Source organism: Chiloscyllium plagiosum, unplaced genomic scaffold (genome assembly GCF_037043375.1).
Source record: "Chiloscyllium plagiosum isolate Xiang-an unplaced genomic scaffold, Cpla_swu_hap1 HiC_scaffold_49, whole genome shotgun sequence".
In the NCBI taxonomy this organism is placed as follows: Eukaryota; Metazoa; Chordata; class Chondrichthyes; order Orectolobiformes; family Hemiscylliidae; genus Chiloscyllium; species Chiloscyllium plagiosum.
In genome coordinates this window covers 8,047,914-8,073,785 of record NW_028270187.1, presented here as the reverse complement: position 1 = coordinate 8,073,785, position 25,872 = coordinate 8,047,914, and the positions used below count along the sequence as shown (strand labels likewise).

The 25,872-nt window shown below is 43.3% G+C and overlaps 2 pseudogenes; one reads left to right on the top strand and one right to left on the bottom strand.

Moving 5' to 3' along the window:
• LOC148135465 (Fc receptor-like protein 2) overlaps positions 1–10,836 on the bottom strand; it is a 37,094-nt pseudogene extending 26,258 nt beyond the window's left edge.
• LOC148135461 (Fc receptor-like protein 4) overlaps positions 1–25,872 on the top strand; it is a 451,279-nt pseudogene that overhangs the window by 78,763 nt on the left and 346,644 nt on the right.

The window sequence follows — 25,872 nt, the reverse complement described above, 5'->3', positions numbered from 1 at the left end:
TCCTATTGCTTCTAACCCTTATGTTCTAAAGTGGTACATACCTCGCACATCCACATATTTGTAAGCTGACGTGTGTGTGGGAGCATTGGGATAATGAACAAACTGCATTTGGCATCGATAACGTCCTGTATCCTCTAATGTTACCCGGTCCTTTTCAAAAGAAACACTTTTATTTCTTGTCCGGATCTCAGCCATAACAGAGCCTTCCCGATATAATGTGCAAATAACTTCATCTCGCAAGCTAAACGTGAAGTGACAACTCAACCGCAGTGTGTGTTCATACAACAGAGGTTCTGGCTCAGATTCAATACTCAAAGTCGAATCAGGAGCTGTCAAAAAATAAATGACTCAAATTAATAACAGGATGTAAGCACCAACCAGACCAATCAGCCAAATCCCAACTCATACACATCCCCTGACTCAACCTCAGCGTCCAATGCGACTTTCTGTTCTGCTTCAGCAGGCAACTATGCAACAGGCTCTTCCAATGAGGGTTATCAAACTACTTTTTAAAAGGGGCAGCGAGTTTTGCTTTCTCAGCGTCTTTTCCCCATTTCAGTCCACTATCCAAAGTACAGAAAAACTAATCTGTATTCTCAGGAGAGGTATTATCAGGAGAGGTACATCCCATTGACATGAAAGATAGAGGAGTATCTTTTAAATAGAGAAAGACCGCGGAACGCTATGGTACAGAGGGATTTTGGGGAATCCTTGTATGTGGATTACAAAACAAAATGCTAGGGTGCAACTTCAGTGGGTTACAGGGAATGCAAGTTGTTTTTATTTCAAAGGGAATGGAGTATAAAAGGTGGAGGGTGTTGCTGAAATTAAACACACAAGGCATTGGTCAGACAACAACTTGGAGAAAATGAACAGTTTAGGCCCCATACCTTAGGAAGGATAAACCAGCATTGGAGGCAGTGCAGATAAGGTTCACTCAGCTGAGCCGGATATGGAGGGACTGTGTGACGAGAGAGATCGTGATTAATTGGGCCAGTCCTCATTGGAGTTTACAAGAAGGAGAGGTGGCCTTATTGAATAATCTTCAATAGTCCCAACAGCATAGATATGGAGAGATGTTGTTTCACCTTGTGTGGGATAGCCTGGGACCAGAGGGGCATCGTCTCAGAATAAGATGGGTGGGGTGGTGGAAGAGGTTAGCCAGTGAAGATGAAGATGAGAAGTAATTTATTCTGTCCAAGGGAAGTGAATCTGTGGAACTCTTTACCGCAGAGGGCTATTGAAGCTGAATCATTGAGTGTATCCAAGGCTGAGATCTTTAATTGGGAAGAGTAGAGTTGTAGATGATCAGACTGACTGTGATATCATTGAACACTGGAGCATACGCAATGGGCTAAATGGTTTTATTCTGATTCCACATTTAAAGAAATTGAAAACACAAGTGTCACAAGTCACTGCTATACCGAGATAGCAGTCAGCGCCTGCTAAGTATGGAACAGATATTCGTCTGTGCTGCACCTAGTTAATATTTAGGAAGAACTGTTTCCTAATGTCCTGCATTGACTGTGGAAGAGAAACTGCTAAACGGGGTGTTTAAGAAAGGATTAAAAGAATTCATTAGACTCAGCTTCATAGAATCTTAGAGTCATAGATTCATACAGTACAGTAATAGATACGTTGGTCCAACGAGTCCATGCGGATCATAATCCCAAAATGACTAGCCCCATCTGCCTGCGCTTGGCTCATCTTCCTGCAAACATTTTTTTTTAAAAATTAATGTATTTAGTGAAATGTTTTCTATTAAATGTTGTAACTGTACGCACACCCATCACTTCTCCTGAAAGTTCATTCCATACACGAACCATTGTCTGTGTAAAAACAATTGCCCCATATATCTGTTTTTAAATCGTTCTCCTCTCACCTTAAAACTATGTCTCCTAGTCTTGAAATACCCCACCCTAGGGAAAAAGACACTTGCCATTCATCTTATCCATGATTTTATAAACGTCTGTAAGGTCATCCTCCTCAGCCTCCTACATTCCAGCCTGTCCAACTTCTCTTTTTAACTCAAACCCTCCACTATAACATATCCTGGTAAATATTTTCTGAACATTCTTCTGCTTAATAATATCTTTTCTATAACTGGTCAACCAGAACTGGAGATAGTATTCCAGAAGAGGCCTCACCCACATACTGTACAACCTCAACATGACGTACCAATTCCTATATGCAAAGGTCTGAGCGATGAAGGCAAACATGGTAAATATCACCTTTACCACCTGTCTACCTGTGATGCATGTTTCAAAGAATTATGCACCTGATTCCTAAGTCTCTCTGTTCGAATATACTATCTAAGGCCCTTTGAATTGCATACACGCTGCTCTTGTTTGTTTTACCAAATGCAACACATCACATTTATCCAAATTAAACTCCATCCTCCACTCCTCAGCCCACTGACTCGATCACTTTTCAGGGAGGTTTGTAGTGGGAATACTGTCTCCTTCGTTTTCCTGATATATATCATTAATGATCTAGGTCTTGCTGTGCAGGGGGACCATATCCAAGTTGCAGATAGCACAAATCCTGGGAGAATCATTAGCTATATGGAGAAACGTTATGGAAATCCGATAGGACATTAACAAGTTGGTGGAGTGGGCAGAGAGGTGGCAGATACAATTCAATGCAAAGAGAAGTGTGAGGTGCTGCATTTTGGTGGGATGAACATTGAAAGGCAATATAAAGAAGGTAAAGAAGTTCTGAAGAGGGTGGAGGAAAAGAGGGAACTGGGGTTCATGTGCACAGATCAGTGAAGGTGGCAGAACAGGGGGAGCGCAGTTAATAAAGCATACAGTGTCTTTGCCTTTATTAATAGAGCTGTAAATTCCGAGTGCAGGGTGGTGATGTCGATTATCCACAAGACACCTGCTAGACCTTAGCTGAAGTATTGTATACAGTTGTGGGCACCATTATTATATTTGAGTCCATAACAGACGTGGTATATACATTAAACCATGTGTTTTGTTTAAACTAAAATTGGGAAGTGATCAGGAATTTGGTTTTTAAAATGGAGGTGATGTTCTCTTATCAAGAGATTGTTTCATCCCTGTGTGATTGCACCATCCGTACGTTTTCATTTTTTTTATTTGTGATAACTCCAAGCCATGGCAGTTTGATATGGAAAATTAAAATTCTCAAAGGTATGAAATATAAACTAAAACAGGGAGTTTTGAGAACGTTTGTAGATTAGGTTGACGTTCTGGATGTAGGTTTGAATGCTGAGCTGGAAGGTTTATTTTCAGATGTCTCGTTGCCATACTATTAACATCTTCACTGAGCCTCCGGATGAAGCACTGCTGATGATTCCTGCTTTCTATTTCTATGTTTTAGTACCTTTGGGTTGATGACGTCATTTTCTCTGGTGATGTCATTTCCTATAGTGATGTCATTTCTTGTTCTTTTTCACAGTGGGGGGTGGTGGTGGTGGTAAATGGTGTCCAAGTCAATGCATTTGTAGATAGAGTTCCAGTTGGAATACCATGCTTCTCGGAATTCTCGTGTGTCTCTGTTTGGCTTATCCTAAGATGGACGTGTTGTCCTAGTCGATGTGATGTCCTTCCTTATCTGTATGTAAGGATACAAGTAAGAGAGGGTCATGTCGTTCTGTGACTAGCTGATGTTCATGTATCCTGGTGGCTAGTTTTCTGCCTGTTTTTCCAATGTAGTTCTTGTACGGTATTTTGCAAATGACATTAGTTTTGCTTGTTGTCTATATAGGTTCTTTCAAGTTCATTAGCTGCTGTTTTAGTGTGTTGGTGTGTTTGTAGGCTACCACGATGCCACGGGGTCTGAGTAGTTCTGGCTGTCATTTACGATATGTCTTTGATGTAGGGGAGAGTGGATAGGGTTTCTGGGCGCGTTTTGTCTGTCTGTTTGGGTTTGTTGCAGACTGTGTTCATTGGGTATCCATTGTCTAAGAATACACTGTATACATGATTTTCCTCAGTTCTGCGTAGTTCTTCTGTGCTGCTGTGGTGCCTTGTTAAAATAATGTTCTGATGCTGCTTTGTTTCTGGATATTGGGATGATTGCTTCTGTAGTTCAATATTTGGTCGGTGTGTTGTTTTCCTGTAGACGCTGGTTTGAGTTACCCATTGCCTAATCACTCTACTGAGGCATCGTCGAATGGCAGTTTGTTATTATTTTCCTCCTCTTTAGTGAATTTTATGCCATTAAGGTATTATTGATGTTCTTGAAGGTATCGTTGGTTTGTCTGTACGTTTCGTTGTTGAAGGTAAAGTGGCTGGTAAGGCATAGGTCCACTAGCTTGACAGCAACGACAGTACTGTTAAGCTAGTGGACCTTACCACCCACTTTACCTTCAACAACAAAACCTGCTGACAAACCAACGAAACACCCATGGGATCTCCGATGTCAGGATTCTTAGCAGACACAATAATGTAGAGATTTGAACAAATAGCTCTGCCAATCATCCAACGCAAACTTTGAGTCCGCTACGTGAATGACACCTTTGTCATCACTAAACAAAACAAATTAGAGGAAACTTTCAAGACATCCCAACATCCACAAACGAAGCTGCATCTGAATATTACTTCAACGATCCACCATACACTGCAGCACAGAGGAACTATGCCGAGCAGAGGAAAATTGCCTATACAGTGTATTCAAATAGAATGGGTGCCCAATTAACACAGTCTGCCTATTTCTCAGCAACAAACCCAAACAAGCAGACAAAACGCGTCCAGAAACCCTAGCCACTCTCCCCTACATCAAAGACATCTCGGAAATGACTACTCAGACCCCTGAGCATCATAGTAGCCCTCAAACCCATCAACACATTAAAACAGCAGCTAATGAACTTCAAAGACCCTATACAGACAACAAGCAAAACTAACGTCATTTACAAAATACCGTGCAAGAACTGTAACAAACACTACATTGTACAAACAGGCAGAAAACCAGCCACCAGGTTACATGAACATAAGCTAGCCACAAAACGACATGACCTTCTCTCACTAGTATCCTTACATACATATAAGGAAGGACACCACTTCTACTGGGACAACACATCCATCCTAGGACAAGTCAAACAGAGACACACAAAAGAATTCCTAGAAGCATGGCATTCCAACTGGAACTCTATCAACAAACTGGACTTGGACTCCAGTTACCAGTTCCTGAGAATAAGAACAAGAAATGACATTACCAAGGAAATGACATCACCACAGAAAATGACATTGCCAACCCAAGGAAACCCAAACATAGAAATACAAAGAAGAAATCATCAGGAATGCTTCGTCCAGAGGCTCGCTGAAGATGTTACTTAATATGGTAACAAAACGTCTGAAAATGAACCTTCTCGCTCAGCGAGAACATCTACATCCAGAATTTTTAAAAGTTCGTGCCCTCAAAAATTGTGAAAATGTCACACAATCAGAAACATGGGATGAAACATAACATTGAAAATACAAAAATGGAAGGAAGGAGCCAGTTAAGTAGAAAGCTGAAGAGTTGTGTGAGAATGCTAGGAACATAGAAAATAGGAGCAGGAGTACGCCATTCGGCCCATTGAGGGTGCTCTGTCATTCATTGGAATAGTCCAACTCAGTATCCTGTTCCCCACTTTGACTGCCTTACTGTGACGAACAATGTCTAAACCTAATGGGCAGGATCATGTGTACTGATCATATCACAGACTAGCGATCAAGTGGTCCAGGGTGACAATCCCCACAGTGGGTTCGAATTCCACTCCACCCCACCTTCCCCAGGAGAGCAGCTCAGTAACAGCAATCCAGTCTCAGTGAGATCTGGACTTGAGATGGTGTCTGTCTTACCCATCAGCCCCCATATCATCCCCTTCCCGCGTGCCAGTCCTTTCTGCAGAAAAGTCCTTTCTGCAGCCCTCTGTCTGTACCTAGCCCTTCCAGACTCCATTGCCACTTGTCCAGCTGCCCAGTCCAAGGGCACGCGGCTCATAATGTGGCAGCAATGCCTGAGAAAGGATTGCGGGGGTGGGGTGGCCAAGATGGGTGGTGGGTACCCATCAATCGAAACAGTGAAGACTCACGAATCTTTGCACATCAGAGCTGCACGAGTGCTACCCCAAGAGAAGACCAATATTCTTTCTTTTCCCTGCCCCATCTATCCCTGGGAATTCTTATAAACACCCCTATCACCTAGATGGGTGCACCTTGAGACAAAGAGTTTGGTTTATCTATCGGCGATGAAACTCACAGGATACTCTCGCGTGAATGATGTTACTGTAGGGTGTTGTACGTGTGGATGTAGAAGGTTGGCATCTGTACTCCCAGCATGCTCCTTTCCAGCAGCCTCAATTATGTAAGTCTTCCCCTTGAACTCTTTGGTAAAGTTGTTTGCGATTCAGTTACATCTCACGAAACTAACCTCTTGACTGTCATTGCAGTGAAGAATGATCCTGTCTCCAGTTAAGAATCTGCCCCACATTGGCACCATCGTTAGTACGGGTGCTCCAGTCTCCACTGAGGAACCTAATCCATAGAAAAACACATACAAGCAAAGGTAAGAACTCATATCAGCTTACTGCAGCAGCTTGCCACTCTGACAGGTCAAGCTGGCTTGCGCTGATGAATGGTAAGTAACATTCCGACCACACAAATGCCAGGCAATAACCATCTCCAATAAGAGAGAATCGAGCCATCAGCTCCTTGACGTTCGATGGTGTTGCCGTCTCTGAATCGTTTCAATATCAATATGCTGGGGTTAGAGGGAATCTCAACATCGCTCCTTCACTTTCAAAGATATTACCATCACTGAGTCCTTTCCACTATCAGCATTTGGGGCGGGGTTGCCATTGAGAGAGAATAGATCTATCACCCCTTGATGTTCAATGATGTTATTATCACTGAATCCCCCACTATCAACTTCCTGGGAGTTACTATTGAGACATAATTTAACCATCATCCCCTTCATGTCTCCCATTATTGACATTCTGGGGCTATCGTTGAAAGATGATAACCATCGCCCCCTTAATGTTCAATGATGCTACCATCACTCAACCCATCCTCCCACCTCCACAAAAATGTTTGGGTGGTTAACCTTAAAAGAGAATCTAATCCTCGCCCCCTCAATGGAATTAGCATCACTGAATCATCCATTATTAACATCCTGAGGGAGAAAATCTAACCAACGGCCCTTGACATTCAATATTAATGCCATCACTAAATCCCCCAACGATTAAAGTCCTGGGGTTACCTTGACCAGAAACAGAACTGGCCTCGCTATGTAAATATAGTAGTTACAAGAACAGGTTAGATGGTGGGAAGGTAGATTGATGTTTTTACAAGAAATGAGAAAAGAAGATTGATAAAGGCAGAGTGGTGGGCATTGTCTATATGGATGACAACAAGGTGTTTGACAAGGTTCTGTATAGTAGACTGTTGAGCAGGGTTAGATTACATGGAATATAGGGATACACAATTGGCTGGAAGGTAAGAGACAGAAGGTGGTGGTTTGCTTTTCAGACAGAAGGTCTGGAATCATCAGGGTGCAACAAGTATTGGTTCTGCATACATTGCTTTTCATTATTAATATGAATAATTTGGATGTAAATACAGGAGCTTTGATTTGTAAATTGGCAGACAACAACACAACCGAAGGCAAAATGGATAGTGAAGAAAGTTCTCAGAGTACAATGGAACCTCGATCAGATGGGTTGAAGATTGGCAGATGGAGTTCAATTTAGATAAATGTGACTTGTTGCTTTCTCATAAGGCAAATTTGGGCAGGACTTATACACTTGATGGTAGGGTTCTGGGGAATATTGAAAAACAAGAGACCTTGGAATGCAGGTTCATAGTTCATTGAAGGTGGCATTGTAGGCGGGGGGACGAGGTGAAGAAGGCACTTGGTACGTTTGCCTTTATTGATCAATGCATTGAGTATATGAGTTGGGAGGTCATGTTGTGGCGGTACAGGACATTGGTTCAGCCACTATTGGAATACTGCTATCCGACATATGTTGTGAAACTTGAAAGGGTTCAGAAAACATTAACAGGGATGTTTCCAGGTTTGTAGGGTGTGAGTAGTGTGGAGAGATTGAATGAGCTGAGGCTATTTCCCTGAAGCGTTGGACGCTGAAGAGTGACATAACAGTTTGATAATATCATGAAGGGCATAGATAGGGTGAATAGCCAAGGTCTTTTCCCCATGGTAGAGGAGCACAAAATGCGAGGGCACAGATTTAAAGTGAGAGGATAAAGATTTAGAAGGGAGCTAAGGGGAACCTTTTTCATGCAGAGGGTGGTGCGAGTATGGAATGTGCTGCCAGAGGAAGTTGTGAAGTTGGGTATAATTACAAGATTTAAAAGTCATCTGGATGGGTATATGAATAGCAAGGGTTTTGAAATATATGGGCCAAGTGCTGGAAAATGGGACTTTAGGATATCAGGAGGATAGGAAATGCTGTCCCCTTGTTCAAGAAGCGGAGTAGAAACAACCCTGGTAATTATAGACCAATGAGCCTTACGTCAGTTGTTTGTAAAGTGTTGGATAGAGTTATAAGAGATATGATTTATAATCATCTGGAGAGGAATAAGTTGATTAGGGACAGTCAACACGATTTTGTGAAAAGTAGGTTGTGCCTCACAAACCTCATTCAATTCTTTGAGATGATCACCAGTCAGGTGGATGAGGGTAAAACGGCTCATGGAGTGAGCATGGATTTCAGTAAGGCGTTTGATAAGGTTCTTCACGGTAGAATATTGCACAAGATACGGAGGCATGGGATTAAGGATGATTTAGTGGATTGGATCAGACATTAGCTCACTGAAAGAAGACAGAGGGTGGTGGTTGATGTGAAATATTCATCGTGGAGTTTGGTTACGAGTGGTGTACCGCAAGGATATGTTTTAGTCCACTGCTATTTGTCATTTTCATAAATTACCGAAATGAGGTTGTAGAAGGATGGGTTAGTAAATGTGCGGATGACACTAAGATCGATGGTTTGTAGATAGTGTTGCAGAATGTTGCAGGTTACAGAGGGACATAGCTAAGCTGCAGAGCTGGGCTAAGAGGTGGCAAATGGAGTTTAATGTGGAAAATGTGAGGTGATTCACTTTAGGAGTTTTAGGAACAAAGAATAATGGGCTAATGATAAGATTCCTGGTAGTGTAGATGAGCAGTGTGATCTTAGAGTCCATGTGCATAGATCCCTAGTAGTTGCCACCCAGGTTGATAGGGTTGTTAAGAAGGCATACGGTGTGTTTACTTTTATTACAAAAGGCTTTGCATTTCAGAGCTACAAGGTCATGCTGCTGATTTACAAAATTCTGGTGCAGTCGCTCTTGGAGTATTGTATACATTTCTGGTCACTACATTATAGGAAGGATGTGGAAGATTTCGAAAGGTTTTAGAGGTAATTTATTAGGATGTTGCCTGGTATGGAAGAAAGCTTGAGGCTGTTTTAATTGGAGAGAAGAAGATTGATAGGTAACTTCATTGAGGCAGATAAGATAATCAGACATGGTGGACATGAGAGCCTTTTTCCTCAGATGGTGATGGCTAGCATGAGGGGACATAGCTTTAAATTGAGGAGGGATAGGTATAGTGCAGGTGTCAGAGGTTGTGTCGTTACTCAGAAAGCAGTATGGGCATGGAACGTACTGCCTGCAACAGTACTAGACTCAGTAATTATAGGCCACTGGCACATTTAAGGGCATTTTCATGTCATTGGAAAAACATGTGGATGCAAATGGAATAGAGTAGGATAGACACGTTTCAGAGTGGTTCCACAGGTCGGTGCAATATCGAGGGCCGAAGGGCCTGTACTATAATGTTCTAAATTGTAAGGTCAGTGTGGACGAATTGATCTGAAGGGTCTGTTTCTGTGCCGTGCAACTCAATGACTCTAAGTCAGGAGTGTGATAGACGCAAAATGTTAACTCTGATTTTCTCCTAACACTCACACACCACAGATGTTACTAGTGCTGCTGAATTAGAACACAGAACAGAGAAAAATACAGCACAGAACAGGCCCTTCAGCTCACGATGTTGTGCGGAGGATTATTCCTAATCTGAAACAAAATAACCTAAACTATGCACCCCTCAATTCACTGCTGTCCATATGCATGTCCAGCAGTCGCTTAAATGTCCCTAATGACTCTGCTTCGACCACCACCACTGGGAACGCATTCCGTGCATTCACAACTCTCTGCATAAAGAACCTGCCTCTGACGTCTCCTCTATATCTTCCCCCTAATATCCTAAATCTATGACCCCTTGTACCAGTCAATTCTGCCCTGGGGAAAAGTCTCTGACTATTAACTTTATTCAATGCCTCTCATTACCTTGTTTATCTCGATCAGGTCACCTCTCTTCCTCCTTCTCCGCAGCGAGATAAGTCCGAACTTAGTCAACCTCTCTTTGTAAGACAAGCCCTCCAGTCTAGGCAGCATCCTGGTAACCTACGTTGCACTCTCTCCAAAGCCTCCATATGTTTCCTATAATAGGGCGACCAGAACTAGACACAATATTCCAAGTCTGGTCTCACCAGGGACTTGCAGAGCTGCAGCAAAACCTCGCAGCTCATAAACTTGATGCTCCTGTTAGTGAAAGCCTAAACACCATATGCTTTCTTAACAACCCTATCCACTTGGGTGGCAACTTTGAGGGATCTATGTACTTCATCCAGCACTTTGTGTTTGTTTCAGATCTCCTACACCTGCAACACTTTGTTTTCCATTATGTAAACATTGACATTAGTGCTGACACTGTGGAGTTCTTCAATATGTCAAGAAAGGAAGGCACACTGGATCTCAACATACCTTCTCGTATTTGTAGAATCATCACTTGCCCTGAAAATACACAATTAGACACAATTTATAAGTTTCATGAGTCTTACTTCAACAAATAGAAAACATTTCAGTGGTTCTACCCTTGAAAATTGTTCCATCTAAAAGTCATGCTTTAAAATGCATCCTCGCGATGTTTCCTATGTCCTGAAATTTTTATTAACAATGCACGGAGATATCTCTCCCATCGTCCAAAACAAATGGGATTGGGAAGTAGATTCAGGTCTGAGATGGAGAGATTTTTAATCAAGATGGAGAATCGAGGGTCATAAGGGAAAGTGAAGTTGAGGATGATCAGATCAGCCATGACCTTATCGAATCGTGGAACAGACTCGATGGGATGACTGGCCTATTGTGATCCTACTTCTTAACATGGGTGACTTGTTCTAATTTGTTCAGGGTGATGCATAATCAGGCTAATTTTTTTAAGGTCACATGTGCATTTATGTGTGTGAGAAAAAATGTGTGCATAAGAAACAATGCATGAGTGTGTGTGTGCGTGAGAGAGAGAGAGACAGAGAGTGTGAGAGAGCGAGACAGAGCGAGAATGTGTGTGCACAAGAGAGAGAAATTGTGGGAGGCAGTGTGCATGAAGGAGTGGGGTCATGTAACTGTGTGTGAGAGAGAAGTCTGTGTATGAGAGAAGAGTCTGTGTGTATGTGTGAGAAAGAAGTCTGTGTCGGTCTGTGAGTGTGTGTGTGAGAGAGAGGAGTCAGTTTCTGTGAGCTTGTGTGTGAGAGAGAGAGGAGTCTGTGTGTGAGAGAGAAAGGAGTCTCAGTGAGTTTGTGTGTGTGCGTGAGAGAGGGGTCTGTGTGTTTGTGAGAGAGGGGGAGTCCGTGTTTGTGTGTGTGCGAGAGAGAGGAGTCTGTATGTTTGTGTGTGTGAGAGAGAGAGAGACAGGACCCTGTGTGTGAGTGTGAAAGAGAGAGGTGACTGTGTGTTTGTGTGAGAGAGAGAGGAGTCTGAGTCAGAGAGAGGAGTCTGAGTGTGAGAGAGAGGGTTGAGTCAGTGCGTGAGATAGAGGCAGACGGAGGAGTCTGTGTGTGAGAGAAAGTGTGTATATATACTTTTGTGATAGAGATGGAAGGGAAATACATCAAGGAATGCAGTGAGTGAGGGAGAGTCAGAAAGTGTGTGTGAGAGAGAAGAGGGGTAAAGAAAGAGAGAAACAGGGAAGGATAGAAAGACATGCAGAGAGAGAGATAGAGTGTAGGGGGAGAGGTATAAATTGATACACTCAGAGAAGGTCGAAGAGGGAGAGAGAGTGAGTGAGATGGGACAGAGAGATAAAAAAAAACAAGTGTGAGGGAGGGAGAGAGTGAAAGAAGGGGAGAAGAGTGTGTTAGAGCGAGAGATCGGGAGATTGAGTAAGTGGAAGTAGAAGAGTGAGAGAGGTGTTGGGTAGAGAGTTATGACAAAAGAGTGACAGTGTGAGCGAAAGAGAGGGAGAGAAAGAAAGAAAAAAGTGAGAGACAGTGGTATGGTCTTTAGAGAGAGAGAGAGACAGAGAGAGAGACAGCGATAGAGTGTTTAGAGAGCATGAGAGAGAAACAGTGATAAAGAATGTGAGGAAAAGACAGATGGAAGAAAGAAAGACAAAGAAACAGAGAGAATGGATAAAGAGACAGTGAATGTGGAAACAAGAGAGGGAAAAGGATTTAGGAAACAGAAAAAGGAAGTGGGTAGAGAGAGAAAGAGAGAGATAGGAAGATGGCGAGGTGGGAAACAGAGATGGGAGAGAGGGGGGGGGGAGCACAGACAGATTCAGAGCGAGACACAGGGAGAGAGAACTTCTCAGGATCTGGATTTAATTCCCAGTATGGGCGGAGAGTAAATGTTGAATTCATAAAAATCTGGAATTAATGCTGGGCCCAGCCAGCAAAGCACACATCCTGTGAATGAATTTAAAAAGACACATCAATGAATAATGAGATTGAGTTCAAAGCATCCCTTCGGCCCCTCAAGCCTTCTACACCATTCAATAGGATTACAGTTGGTCCTGCATCTCAAGGCCATATCCAGACAATCCTTACAATATGGAGACAGTTCATTTGATCCAATGAGACCATACCAAACCTCCAAAGAGCATCCCATCTAGACCCATTCCCCCACTCTAACCCTGTAACCCTGTACTTGCAATGGCAAACCTACATAACTGATGTATGCCTGGACAGTATGGGTAATTCCTCATGGCCAATCCACTTAACCTGCACAAAGAATGATAGAATAATAGAGATGTACAGCATAGAAACAGACCCTTCATTCTAACTGATCCATGCCGACCAGATATCCCATCCTAATCTAGTCGCACTTGCCAGCACCTGGCCCATATCCCTCTAAATCCTTCCTATTCAAATACCCATCCAGATGCCTTTTAAGTGTTGCAATTGTACTAGCCTCCACCACTTCCTCTGGCAGTTTATTTCATACAGGTGCACCTACTGTGTGAAAACGTTGCCCCTTCAGTCTCTTTTATATCTTTGCACTCTCCCCTAAACCTATGCCTTCTAGTTCTGGACTTCCTCACTCCAGGAAAAAGGCTTGGCCTTTTTATCCGATCCATGACCCTCATGATTTTATAAACCTCTTTAAGGTCACCCCTCATCCTCTGAAACACCAGGGAAAACAGCCCCAGCCTATTCAGCCTCTTCCTATAGCACCGATCCTCCAATCCTGGCAACATCCTCGTAAATCTTTTCTGAACCCTTTCAAGTTTCACAATATCCTTTTGCTAGGAAGGAGACCAGAATTGTACACAATATTCCAAAAAGCGGCCTAACCAACATCCTATACAACCGCAACATGACCTCCAAACTCCTATACGCTATACTCCGACCAATAAAGGAAAGCATACCAAACGCCTTCTTCACTATACTATCCACCTGCGACTCTACATTCAAGGAACTGTGAACCTGCACTACAAGGTCTCTTTGTTCAACAACACTCCCCTAGGGTCTTACAATTAAGTGTATAAGTCCTGCTAAGATTTGCTTTCCCAAAATACAACACCTCGCATTTATCTAAATTAAACTCCGTCTGCCACTCCTCAGCCCATTGGCCCATCTGATCAAGGTCCCGTTCTAATCTGAGGTAACCTTCTTCACTGTCCACTACACCTCCAATTTTGGTGTCATCTGCAAATTTACTCACATGTTTGGATTACAAAGAACAAAGAAAATTTACAGCCCAGGAAAAGGCCTTTCTGTCCTCCAATAGACAATAGACAATAGGTGCAGGAGTAGGCCATTCAGCCCTTCGAGTATTCTTAATGGGGCCAAACCAAAGTCTTGCACAATTTTAACATGACCTGCCAGCTCTTATAGTCCTCCATTGTGGAACTGTGGGAAGAAACCGGAGCACCCAGAGGAAACCCATGTAGACATGGGCAGAATGTGCAAACTCCACACAAACGGTTGACTCGAACCTGGTCCCGGTGCTGTGAAGCAACAGTTCTAAGCCATGATGCTACCACATATTCGCCACTTTGTCTACATTGCACTTGGTTCCTTTCAAATCCAGACAACTATCACTCTTGCTGGATTTATTTCTTCTGCAGGCCGAATCCCCTCTGGGGAAAGATATTTCTCATCTTAGTCATACCCCATCTCCTTTAGATTTCACGTTCCTAGTTGCTGACACCCTCCCCCCCCCCCCCACCCCCCCACCCCTTATCTCCCACCCCCACCCCGCCTTAACCGGGACACATCTAGTCTGTCCACTCCTTGTAGAAGTTTTCAATCTGATTAACCTCTCTTCTAAACACTCATGAATATGGGCCCCATTCTAATCAACCACCCTTTATAGACAGTCCTGCCACCATGGATATCAGTCTAGTGATCTTCTGCTGCACTCCCTCTCTGGAAAGGATATCTTTTCTAAGTAGGGAGATGGACACTGGATTACACCTCTTCCCACCCTACCTCTTGCAAAAATGCCATCCCGTATTCCCAATTCCTCCGCCTCCGCCGTATCTGCTCCCAGGAGGAGCAGTTCCACCATAGAACACACCAGATTGCCTCCTTCTTTAGAGACCGCAATTTCCCTTCCCACGTGGTTAAAGATGCCCTCCAACGCATCTCATCCACATCCCGCACCTCCACCCTCAGACCCCACCCCTCCAACCGTAACAAGGACAGAACTCCCCTGGTGCTCACCTTCCACCCTACCAAACTTCGCATAAACCAAATCATCCGCCGACATTTCCGCCACCTCCAAACAGACCCCACCACCAGGGATATATTTCCCTCCCCACCCCTCTCCGCCTTCCGCAAAGACCGTTCCCTCCGTGACTACCTGGTCAGGTCCACGCCCCCCTACGACCCACCCTCCCATCCTGGCACTTTCCCCTGCCACCGCAGGAACTGTAAAACCTGTGCCCACACCTCCTCCCTCACCTCCATCCAAGGCCCTAAAGGAGCCTTCCACATCCATCAAAGTTTTACCTGCACATCCACTAATATCATCTATTGTATCCGTTGCTCCCGATGCGGTCTCCTCTACATTGGGGAGACTGGGCGCCTCCTAGCAGAGCGCTTTAGGGAACATCTCCGAGACACCTGCACCAATCAACCAAATCGCCCCGTGGCTCAACATTTCAACTCCCCCTCCCACTCTGCCGAGGATATGGAGGTGCTGGGCCTCCTCCACCGCCGCTCCCTCACCACCAGACGCCTGGAGGAAGAACGCCTCATCTTCCGCCTCGGAACACTTCAACCCCAGGGCATCAATGTGGATTTCAACAGTTTCCTCATTTCCCCTTCCCCCACCTCATCCTAGTTTCTAACCTCCAGCAACTCGATCCCCTGACTTGTCCGGACTTGTCCGACCTGCCCAGCTCCTTTTCCACCTATCGACTCCACCCTCTCCTCCCTGACCTATCACCTTCATCTCCTTCCCCACTGACCTAATGTACTCTATGCTACTCTCTCCCCACCCCCACCCTCCTCTAGCTTATCTCTCCACGCTTCAGGCTCTCTGCCTTTATTCCTAATGAAGAGCTTTTGCCCGAAACGTTGACTTTGCCTGTCCTCGGATGCTGCCTGAATTGCTGTGCTCTTCCAGCACCACTGATTCAGAATCTGGTTTCCAGCATCTGCAGTCATTGTTTTTACCAGATGGACACTGTACACCATTTTCCAGAATGTGGTCTCACCACGACCTTGTATAACGTCAGGAAGACACTGCAACATCCGAACTCCAATCCTCCTTTCAATGAAGGCCAATGTCCCATTTCCCTTCCTGATTGCTTGCTGCACCTGCATATTTACTTCTATCAACATCTTATCCCTTTGTCCATCTGCACTTCCCAATGTATCACCATTCCAATCATACTGGCTTTCTGTTTCTCCACACTTGAAGTGTAAAACCTTCACCTTTAACCACATTGTACTGCATCTGCCATGTGTTTGCCCCACTCACTCAAATTGTCTAAATCACCTCCTTTGCACCCTCCTCACAATCCTGGCCAGTTTTGGGTCATGAGAAAACTTGTAACTGTTGCGTTTGGCTCCGTCATTCAGGTCATTAATATATATTAAGAGAGTGGCTGGGGCCCAAGTACTGATTCCTGCAGTATCCCACTAGTCACTATTTGCCTCTTGGGTAAAAGACCCATTTATTCCCACTCTCTTTCCTGTCTATCAACTAATTCTCAATCGACATCAACATAATATCCTCAGTCCCTTGCTTTTACTTTGCACATGAAGCTCCTGTCAAATGTCTTCTGAAAAAGCATACGCTACATCTACTGGTTGTCCCTCATCTATCTTTTAACGCTCAGAAACTGATGGTCGATCTATTAGGAATCTTTCACCTTTCATCAACCCATTCTGGTTTCGTGTAATCCCTTTAATGCTTTGTAAGTGTTCTGGCATCACACCTTTTATAATTAATTCCAGAAATCCCACTGCTAAGTGATGTTCTGCTATCTGGTCTGGAATACTCTGTGTTTATTTTTGTCTCTCTGCCGCCTCCATTTTAAACAGAGGGATTACATTAGCTTCCCTCTAATATGTGGGAATTGTTTCAGAGTCTATAGAATCTTTGAACATTATTAACAATGTACCCATTATATCCAGTTCCACTTCCTTAAAGACGCTGAGATGTCAATTATCAGTCCCTGGAGATTTAGCAATCTTCAATCCCACCAAACTCCCCAACACAGTTTGCCTATTATTACTGATTTCCTTCTCTCTTTCTCTCTCCCACAATCTCTCTCTCTCTCTCTCTCTCTCTCTCGCACCCTCACACGCTCTCTCTCTCTCTCTCTCTCTCTCTCTCCTGCACTCTCTCTTTCTCTCTGGATAGGAGTGTGCTTCTGTTCACATTCCCATTGTACACTGAGCTGAGTCCAGGAGCTGAATGATGGATTTATCCTTTGCAGCCACTCCGAAATTGTGATAAAACCTGGAGATACATACCGAGAAATGGGAGAGAAGAGAAGGCCTCCATTGCAGTGCCCTGCCTGAACGGGGCATGTATTCAGTCAGTGACTCAGTCTGCTGTTTCCTGCTTGTCTGATCCTGATGGTGGAAGGGGAGCAACGGCAAAGTGGGCACATCCAGAGAGTCTGAGAGAGATTGAGGTGGGAGACAGTCATCAGTCACCGGGACCTTTCACCACCACACTTCTCCCCCATTCCCCGCCCCCGGCCCCCCCGCCCCCGACACACACACACACATACACACACCACCCCATCGCCCAATTCCCATTACCCTCAATTCCCCTTCCTGATTAAAAATCTCGGTCTGCACTTAATGACCCAGGTTTGACAGCCCTCTTGTGGTAAAGAATTCCAATGATTGACTCCTCTTTGTGGGAAGAAATTCCTCCTCACCGACAGCACAGAAACAGACCCTTCAGCTCAGCTCCCTCACCTCCTCCCCCCCCCCCCCCCCCCCCCACCCCGCCCCATTCAGTTCTTGGGGCGAAACAGGATCAGCCATTCCTCCCCATCTATGTTTCCAATCTGTCCAATCTCATTGTCCTGAAACAGTGACCCTCTATCCAGACTGGTGCAGGGGGCAGGGATTCAGATTCTTGTATCATTGGCATCTCTTCTGGGGTAGTAGTCACCTGTACAAGAGGGACAGGTTGCATTTGATCTTCAGGGGACAATATCCTGGTGGGTAGCTTTGCTCGAGCCACTTGCGAGGGTTCAATATAGACTTGTAGGGAGGTGGGATTGAAAGCAATAGGGAGGTGAAAGACAAGGCTGATGGTTGTCTAGAAGTTAATGAGAGCAAGTTAAATCCTGAAAGTAGTATTCTTGATCGTAATACTAGACAGGAAAGGCAAGAGCACAGGAGGAAGCAAAGGTAATCTCGGTAAAATTGGACTTATTTCCAATCAAGGAAGCTTGATTGGTAAAACAAATTAAGTGAGGGCATGGATTGGTATATAGGGCTAGGATATTCCAGCTATTACAGAAACATGGCTGAGGGAGGGACAGGACTGGCAACTCCATGTTCCAAGATACAAATGTTATAGATAAGAGAAACGGGGATGCAAGATTGGAGGGGGGCTTATGTTTTAGATGAGGAAAAATTGAGAAAAGGCCTCCCCCAACAGTCAGCAGGAGACTGAGCAGTAAATATGTAAGGAAGCTGCAAGAATAATACGATTGTAACAATAAGAGACTTTAACTTTCCTAAAACATCGACTTGAAGTCACAGTGTTGAGGGCTTGGATAAAGGGAAATGTAAGTGTGTTCAGAGAGAATTTCCCATGCAGTAGGTATGGGAGGGGCAAACATTGACCTCCTTTTAGGAAATAAGGCAAGGCAAGACTCAGAATTGTGAGTGAGGGAGCACTTTGGGAACGGTGATTACAATTCTATTAGTTTTACAACAGCTACGGAAAAGTAGAGGTCCACAAGCTAAAGTTCTAAATTGGGGCAAGGCCAATTTTGATGGTCTTCGACAGGAATGGCAAAAGGACTTTTGGTAAATGGGAGGCTTTCAGAAGTGTGTTAATGAGCATTCAGAGCCAGCATGTTCCAGTCATAAGTAGGGAACGCTGGATGACTAGAGTTATAGAGGTCCTGGCCTTGTAAAAGGGTAAGGCATAGGACATGTATAGGCAGGTGAAATCCAGTGAATTCTTTGAAGAGTATAGGGGCTATCGGAGTATGCTTAAGAGAGAAACATGAGTATAAAAAAGTGACACGAAATGGCATTGGCAGATAAGGTAAAGGAAAATCCAAAAAGATTCTACAATTACAAAAATTGTAAAAGAGTGACTGGGGAGAGAATAGGTCCTCTTGAACATCAACATGGTCATCTACGTTCAGAGTAAAAAAAAGATGGGTGAGATTCTAAATGAAAATTTAATATCGACATTAGGAGAATTACTTATTGCTTCTCATCTGCCCCAATGGCACCCTTTCCACATACTAGGTACAGTGTTTGGCAGGCTCTAACAAGTCAAGCTTCCAAAATAGCAGCATGATGCCAGAAATGCTTACCCCAGTTTAAAGACAAGTGTTGCAAGTGAATGACTTCAGGGGACTCTTTTTCCCTTTTCACCACTGAAATAACTCAGTGAAAACCAATATCCTGTCACCAAGTCACCCTTTACTTACACGTGCACAGTACATGGCACTGACCCAGCTAGCACTGAGCCACCTCTCAAAGTGAACAGAACTCCTGGTACTCCTGTTTTTTTTGTTGTTGTTTTCACAAGTTTTACAGCATTTATTATAATAATTACAGTAGAAATCATACTTAATAAAAGCTGTGGGCTTCAGCCTCTGGTCATGTCCATTCATAACAGGTTGGCTGAGCACAGATTACTCCTGTTTATTATCGGTCAGCCAGGACTCCCCAATTGGACCAGACTAACAGTCCCAAACAGGGAACTCAGATTATTTGAGGTCCACCTGGCTGACCTTATTCCAGTCACGATGAAAAGAGAGCAAGGAGAATCTCTATAGATAAGCAGGGTCAGATTTGGAAGCAGATGTTTCAAAACTATCAGTGCAAATAAAAAACAAATCAGGTCAAAAAGCAGAACTCAACAAGAAATCAGAATCGCCCGTGGTTGGGAAAGGCGGTCAACGAGTGCTGTCCAATTCAAAACATAAGGCAGACAAAGTGGCAAAATATCGAGGTAAGTCAGAGAATAGAACATCATTCAGGAACACAGAGATGGTGCTTAAACAGAGAAACTTTATCGTGAAAATAAAAATATTCAAAAAGAGCTTCCATGGATATGTAAAAAAAGATGAGGATAGCAATCTGTAGGGCATGCTCTAAACACTACAGAATTTTGGATGATGGTAATTAATTCTGAGCCAAGTTGTGATGGTAAAGGAAGGGCTGCTGCCAACTTAAAGTATTAAGGGAGAAAAGACCCTGGGGCCTGATGGGATCTATACCAGAATGTTGAGATAGGCAAGTAAACAATTGCTGGAACATTGACAGACATCTTTGTATCCGCTTTGGCCACATGTGAAGTCCCAGAAGCCTGGAGAATAACCGAATTTGTCTTACGAAGGGTAGCAAGAATAATCCAGGAAATTACAGGCCTGTGACTCTCATGTTGATGATAGGGAAATCATTGGAAAAGATTCTAAGGGACATGATCTGTACAAATCAAAAGCAAATGGATTTATTAGCGATGGACAGCAAGGTATTTTATGCTGGTGAGTTCATGTCCCATTAATTTGACAGAGTTTTTGAAGGAGAAACTGATGATTTATGAGGAAGGAGTGGCTGATATTGTCTACATGAACTTCAGTAAAGCCTTTGACAAGATTTCTTGTGGCAGAGTGGTTCTAAAGATGATTTCACATGGTATCGAGGGTGAGCTGGCAAGGTGGATATCGAACTGGCTTAATCATTGGAGACAGAGGGTAGCAGTGGAAGAATGCATTTTGGAGTGGAGGGTTTGACTAGTGGTGTTCCGCAGGGATTAGTGTTGGGACCTCTGCTGTTCGTGATCTACATAAATGAATTGGAGGAAAACGTAGCTGGTCTAATTAGTAGGTTTGCAGACATTAGAGTTTGGTGGAATTGCAGATAGTGAGGAAGATTGTCAGAGGATACTGACAATACTACATACCAAATACCAGATCAAGATCTAGATCAGTTGGAAGCATGGTCAGAAAACTGGCAGATAGAGATTAATCTGGACAAATGTGGGGTGATGTGTTTTGAAATGTCATGTACTGTTGGAAATTATACAGTGAAAGGCATTGATACATATGGGAATCTGGGTGTGCAGGTCCACAGATCACTGAAGGTGGCATTGCAGACAGATAATGTGGCCAGATAGGCTGCCCAAAATAATTGATTTATGATGAACTTCGATAAAGTGGCCATAAATTAAAGCATGCTAGGAAATGGAAACCAGCCTTTACTACAATCAATCCACATAGTGCAGAATGCAAACAGGCTGCAGCTGCCCACAAACAGTTTGCAAATAAACTTGATAGATGCAGACCCTGCAATACACACCTGGAGTTGGACTAGATTGGGACAACAGAATCTCACCCTTAGGACAATCGGGAGCATCAAAGTCAATTGCTGGGCACGGAGGCACACAGCACCCATATTTGGAGGGGGGCTATGTGCACCCAGCACCTCCAATAATGGACACTTAAGGGCCACACTGCCATCAATGCGCTAACACTGGTTGGGTCTGATCGAACAGGATAACCAAACCTGATCAATCAATTGGCAGGTCCTCAAGACCCTCACAAAAGGGCGTGAAGATTCAGAAGGGTGAGAATCGCTACAAAACCACGCTCAGCGCTGCAACTCGAGAATAACCACCAAAAGTGAAGACACATCCAAGACCATTGGCAGAAGAGGAAGACATCGCCACGCCGAGCCTGACCAAATATTAGTGTGATGGTATATGATCATACAAAGTTAGTTAACGTCAATCATTAGTGTCTAGTATAATTTATTGTTCTAATACTAATTGTGTTAAATAAACAAGTATTATTGTGTATCATTATTAAGAGTCAACTCACAGTTCTTTTGCTGTGTGTCAGGTGCAACAGCAAGGTCGCAAAAAAGGACTACAGCATGCTTGCCTTCATTGGAAGGGGCAATGGGGATAAAGATAGGCACGTTATGCTGCACCTTCATACAACCTGAGTTAGTTCAAACTTGGAATATTGTATAGAGTTCAGGTATCCAAACTACCAGAAGTATGTGGATGTGGAGAGGATAAAGAAATGATTTACCAAGATGTTGCCTAGTATGAGGGATATTACGTATGAAGAAAGGTTGGATAGGCTGGTTTTATTTTCACTGGAATTCTGGAAGATGAGGGACGACTTGATCGAAGTTTATAAGATTGTGAATGACATGGATAGAGTGAAAGGTATGAGGCTTTCTCCCAGGCTGGAGGGCTCAATTACTAGGAGACACTAGGAGACACGTGCTGGGGGAGGATGGGTAGGGAAGTCTAAAAGAGATGTGTGAGGCAACTGTTTCACACGTAGGATAGTGAGTGCTTGAAATCCATTGTTAGAGGTGGTGGCGGAAGTTGACAAAATAGCTGCATTCAAGAAATACCTGCACAAATGCATGCACAGGAAGGAGTAGAGGAATACAGATTAATATACAAGGGCAAAATGTGTTGGAGGAGTTTTGGAGGGTTGACGGGCCTGTTCCTGTGCTGGATTGTCCTTTGTTCTTAATGCAACTAATGTTTCCAGGGTATCTTCATTAACTACTCTGGGATGTAGATGATCAGGTACTAGTGATTTGTCTACCTTTAACATTATTGTTTACTCCAGCACATTTTCTTTCTCGTCCTGATTTTATTCACTTTTGCCCTCTCACTCAACCCCTAGTTCTATAACAATTCTGGGCACTTACTTGAGTCCTCTAATGTGTCCCAATCCTCTGCCACATCTTTGTTCACCAGGATAATTTCACTTAGATCCTTACTGCACTAGATCTACATTTAAGTTTATAAACTTGTTGTTCTCACATGTTTATAGTTTTTATATATTGCAGCCAATTTCTATGATCACTAAAATTTCAATCTCTTACACTATTTTCTACTCTTATACACTTACTTTCCTTTTTGGCTGATTTCTAAAATGCTCCCCATCCTTAGGCTTGCTGTTTTATTTTCTCAAGCAATTTTACGTCTCTGCTCTTTGGTTCTATACTCTTCATAATCAATTTTGTAACTCAGAGCAGAGCCACCTTTCCTCCTTTTACTCACTTGCGTCAGACAGGAATGAATAATTCTTAGCGTGCAATCTTCTTCTTATAGGTATTTTTATTGAAAAATGAAAATTTTTAAAAATGCTTTTACACAATTACAGAAGTCATACATATAAGTATAAACACCAATATTAAAAATAAATAAGAAAAAAGAAAATAAATAAATTAGATTAGATTACTTACAGTGTGGAAACAGGCCCTTCGGCCCAACAAGTCCACACCGACCCGCCGAAGCGCAACCTACCCATACCCCTACATTTACCCCTTACCTAACACTACGGGCAATTTAGCATGGCCAATTCACCTGACCTGCACATCTTTGGACTGTGGGAGGAAACCGGAGTACCCAGAGGAAACCCACGCAGACACGGGGAGAACGTGCAAACTCCACACAGTCAGTCGCCTGAGGCGGGAATTGAACCCGGGTCTCTGACACTGCGAGGCAGCAGTGCTAACCACTGTACCACCGTGCCACCCACCAATAAATAATAACTGAAACAAAAAAAGAGAAAAACCCAACTAACTACTGATCTATTCTACAAACAACCAAAACATAAAATAGGATATCATACATTACTAGCAATAAACAACAGAAAAATTAAATAACTAAGTACACACTCAAAACAGATTTACATTAAGTCATAATAAAACCTGTATATATACAGGATTCCTCCTCCCGGGGTTCCCCGGACCAGCCAGAACCATTACCACAGCCAGTGAAAAGCCCTGGACAAAACAGCTGAAATATCTGTGTCGATATAGTTCAAAAAGGGCTGCCATATTTTATAGAATAATTCAGTTTTTTGGTGCTCCATATTTGTGAGGAAGTCAAGGGGGATATATTCCATGATTAACCAGTGCCAGTTCGAAAGTCCTGGAGGGTGTTCAGCTGCCCAATTCACTAAAATACTTTTCCGTGCACAAAAGGAGAGAATGGAAAGTAGTTTCCTCCCGTGCACGTCCAGGGAGGGAAAATTTGAAAAGCCCAAGTGTAGAGACACTGGATCCGATCTAATCTCCGTACCCAAGATCTCTGTCAAGGCATTTGCTATTCTGTCCTAATACCTGCGGATCTTATGGCATGCCCATAGACAATGCGTGAGAGTGCCAACTTCTATTTTGCATTTAGGAAATATTGGAGATGCTCCTACCTTAAATTTTGCGTGTCGTTCAGATGCTATATGAGCCCTGAGGAATATCTTTAATTGAATACCTTGAGTTCTATTACAAATAGAGATCTTTCTGGCATTTTCCCAAATGTCCTACCACATTTCTGAAGAGATTTCCAACCCCAATTCTTGGTTCCATGTTTTAAGTAAGCGTTCCATGTCTTTTGATACCTCATTGTATAATGAGTGATAAAGCGTACTGATCGAAGAAGGCCCCATCGGCCATAGCACTCTTCTCTCCCTATCCGATTTTAGGGATTGCCTATCAGTGTGGTCTTCTGTATATAGTCTCGTATTTGGAAATACCGAAAAAGGTCCCTGTTAGGCAGTCCCAGTTTCTGGTGAAACTGCTCAAAAGACATCATAACCTCCCCAACGAACAGGTCCCCCAAGCAAGAGATAACTCTCGACCTCCAAGTTTTAAATGTAGCATCCGTCAGCCCTGGCTGAAATCCCAATGCTCCCACTATAGGCATATAAGGGGATTTTTTTTGTAGGTTACCCTCACCTTGTCGCTTTATCCTCCAGGCTTCACTTGTATTTAATACAATAGGGTTTTTGCAATAGTTCATAATAGCTCTCATCTTATCCATAAGTAAAAGATTGATGAGGGGACACTTGGGAGGTCTCAATATCTAACCAAATTGATTGTGGGTCACAAGAGACCCAATCAGCTACATAAGATAATAGAGAGCTCAACTGATACCTCCTAAAGTTTGGAAAGTCCAATCCTCCCCTTGCCTGTGGAAGTTGCAGATCTTCTAATTTGATAAGGGGCTGTCAATGATTCCAGATAAAGTAACCAAGCCAGCCATGGAGCTTATGCAACGCCAGTCTCGGCAACATCAGAGGGAGCATTCTCATAGGATAGAGAAGACAAGATAGAATATTCATTTTAACTAGAGGTACTCTGCCTAACCAGGATACTGGGAGACCTCCCTGGTGTTGAAGGTCCTGACTTATTTCCTCTAATAGGTGTACAAAATTGGCTTTAGACAGCTGACCAAATACTGGGGTGATAAAAATACCTAAGTATAGAAAACCGTCCAGTGACCACTGAAAGGTCCATCCAGTAAATTAGAAAAATTGGTGATACCACCCAACAGCATGGCCTCCGATTTCATAAAATTGATTTTATAGCCTGAGAACATACTAAATAGATTGACCACTTGAATTAGGTGGGGCACGGATATCAAAGGATCACTTAAGAAAAGGAGGACATCATCTGCATAGAGAGTAATTTTATGCTTATCTGAACCAACCCTCAGAGCCGTTATGTAAGGGTCAGTTTGCATAGCTTCCGCTAGTGGTTCGATTACAAATGTAAGTAATAATGGTGAGAGAGGACATCCCTGACGACAGCCCCTAGCAACACTGAAGCAATCCGAACCTAAACCATTGGTGATCATAGCTGTTTTGGGGTCTTTGTACAGTACTGAGAACCATTTAGAAAATACCTCTCCGACTCCGAACCTGTCCAGCGTATAAAAAAAAAGATATGGCCATTCTATCCGATCAAATGTCTTCTCTGCATTCAAGGAGACAAGTAATCCCGGTATTTTTCCCTGTTGACAGGCTTGTATCATGTTTAAGATCCTTCTAATATTATTAGTTGATCTGCGGCCCTTAATAAACCCCTTTTGGTCCTCTTTTATGATGTATGGTAAGATCCTCTCCAACCTTAATGCTAACATTTTAGATATA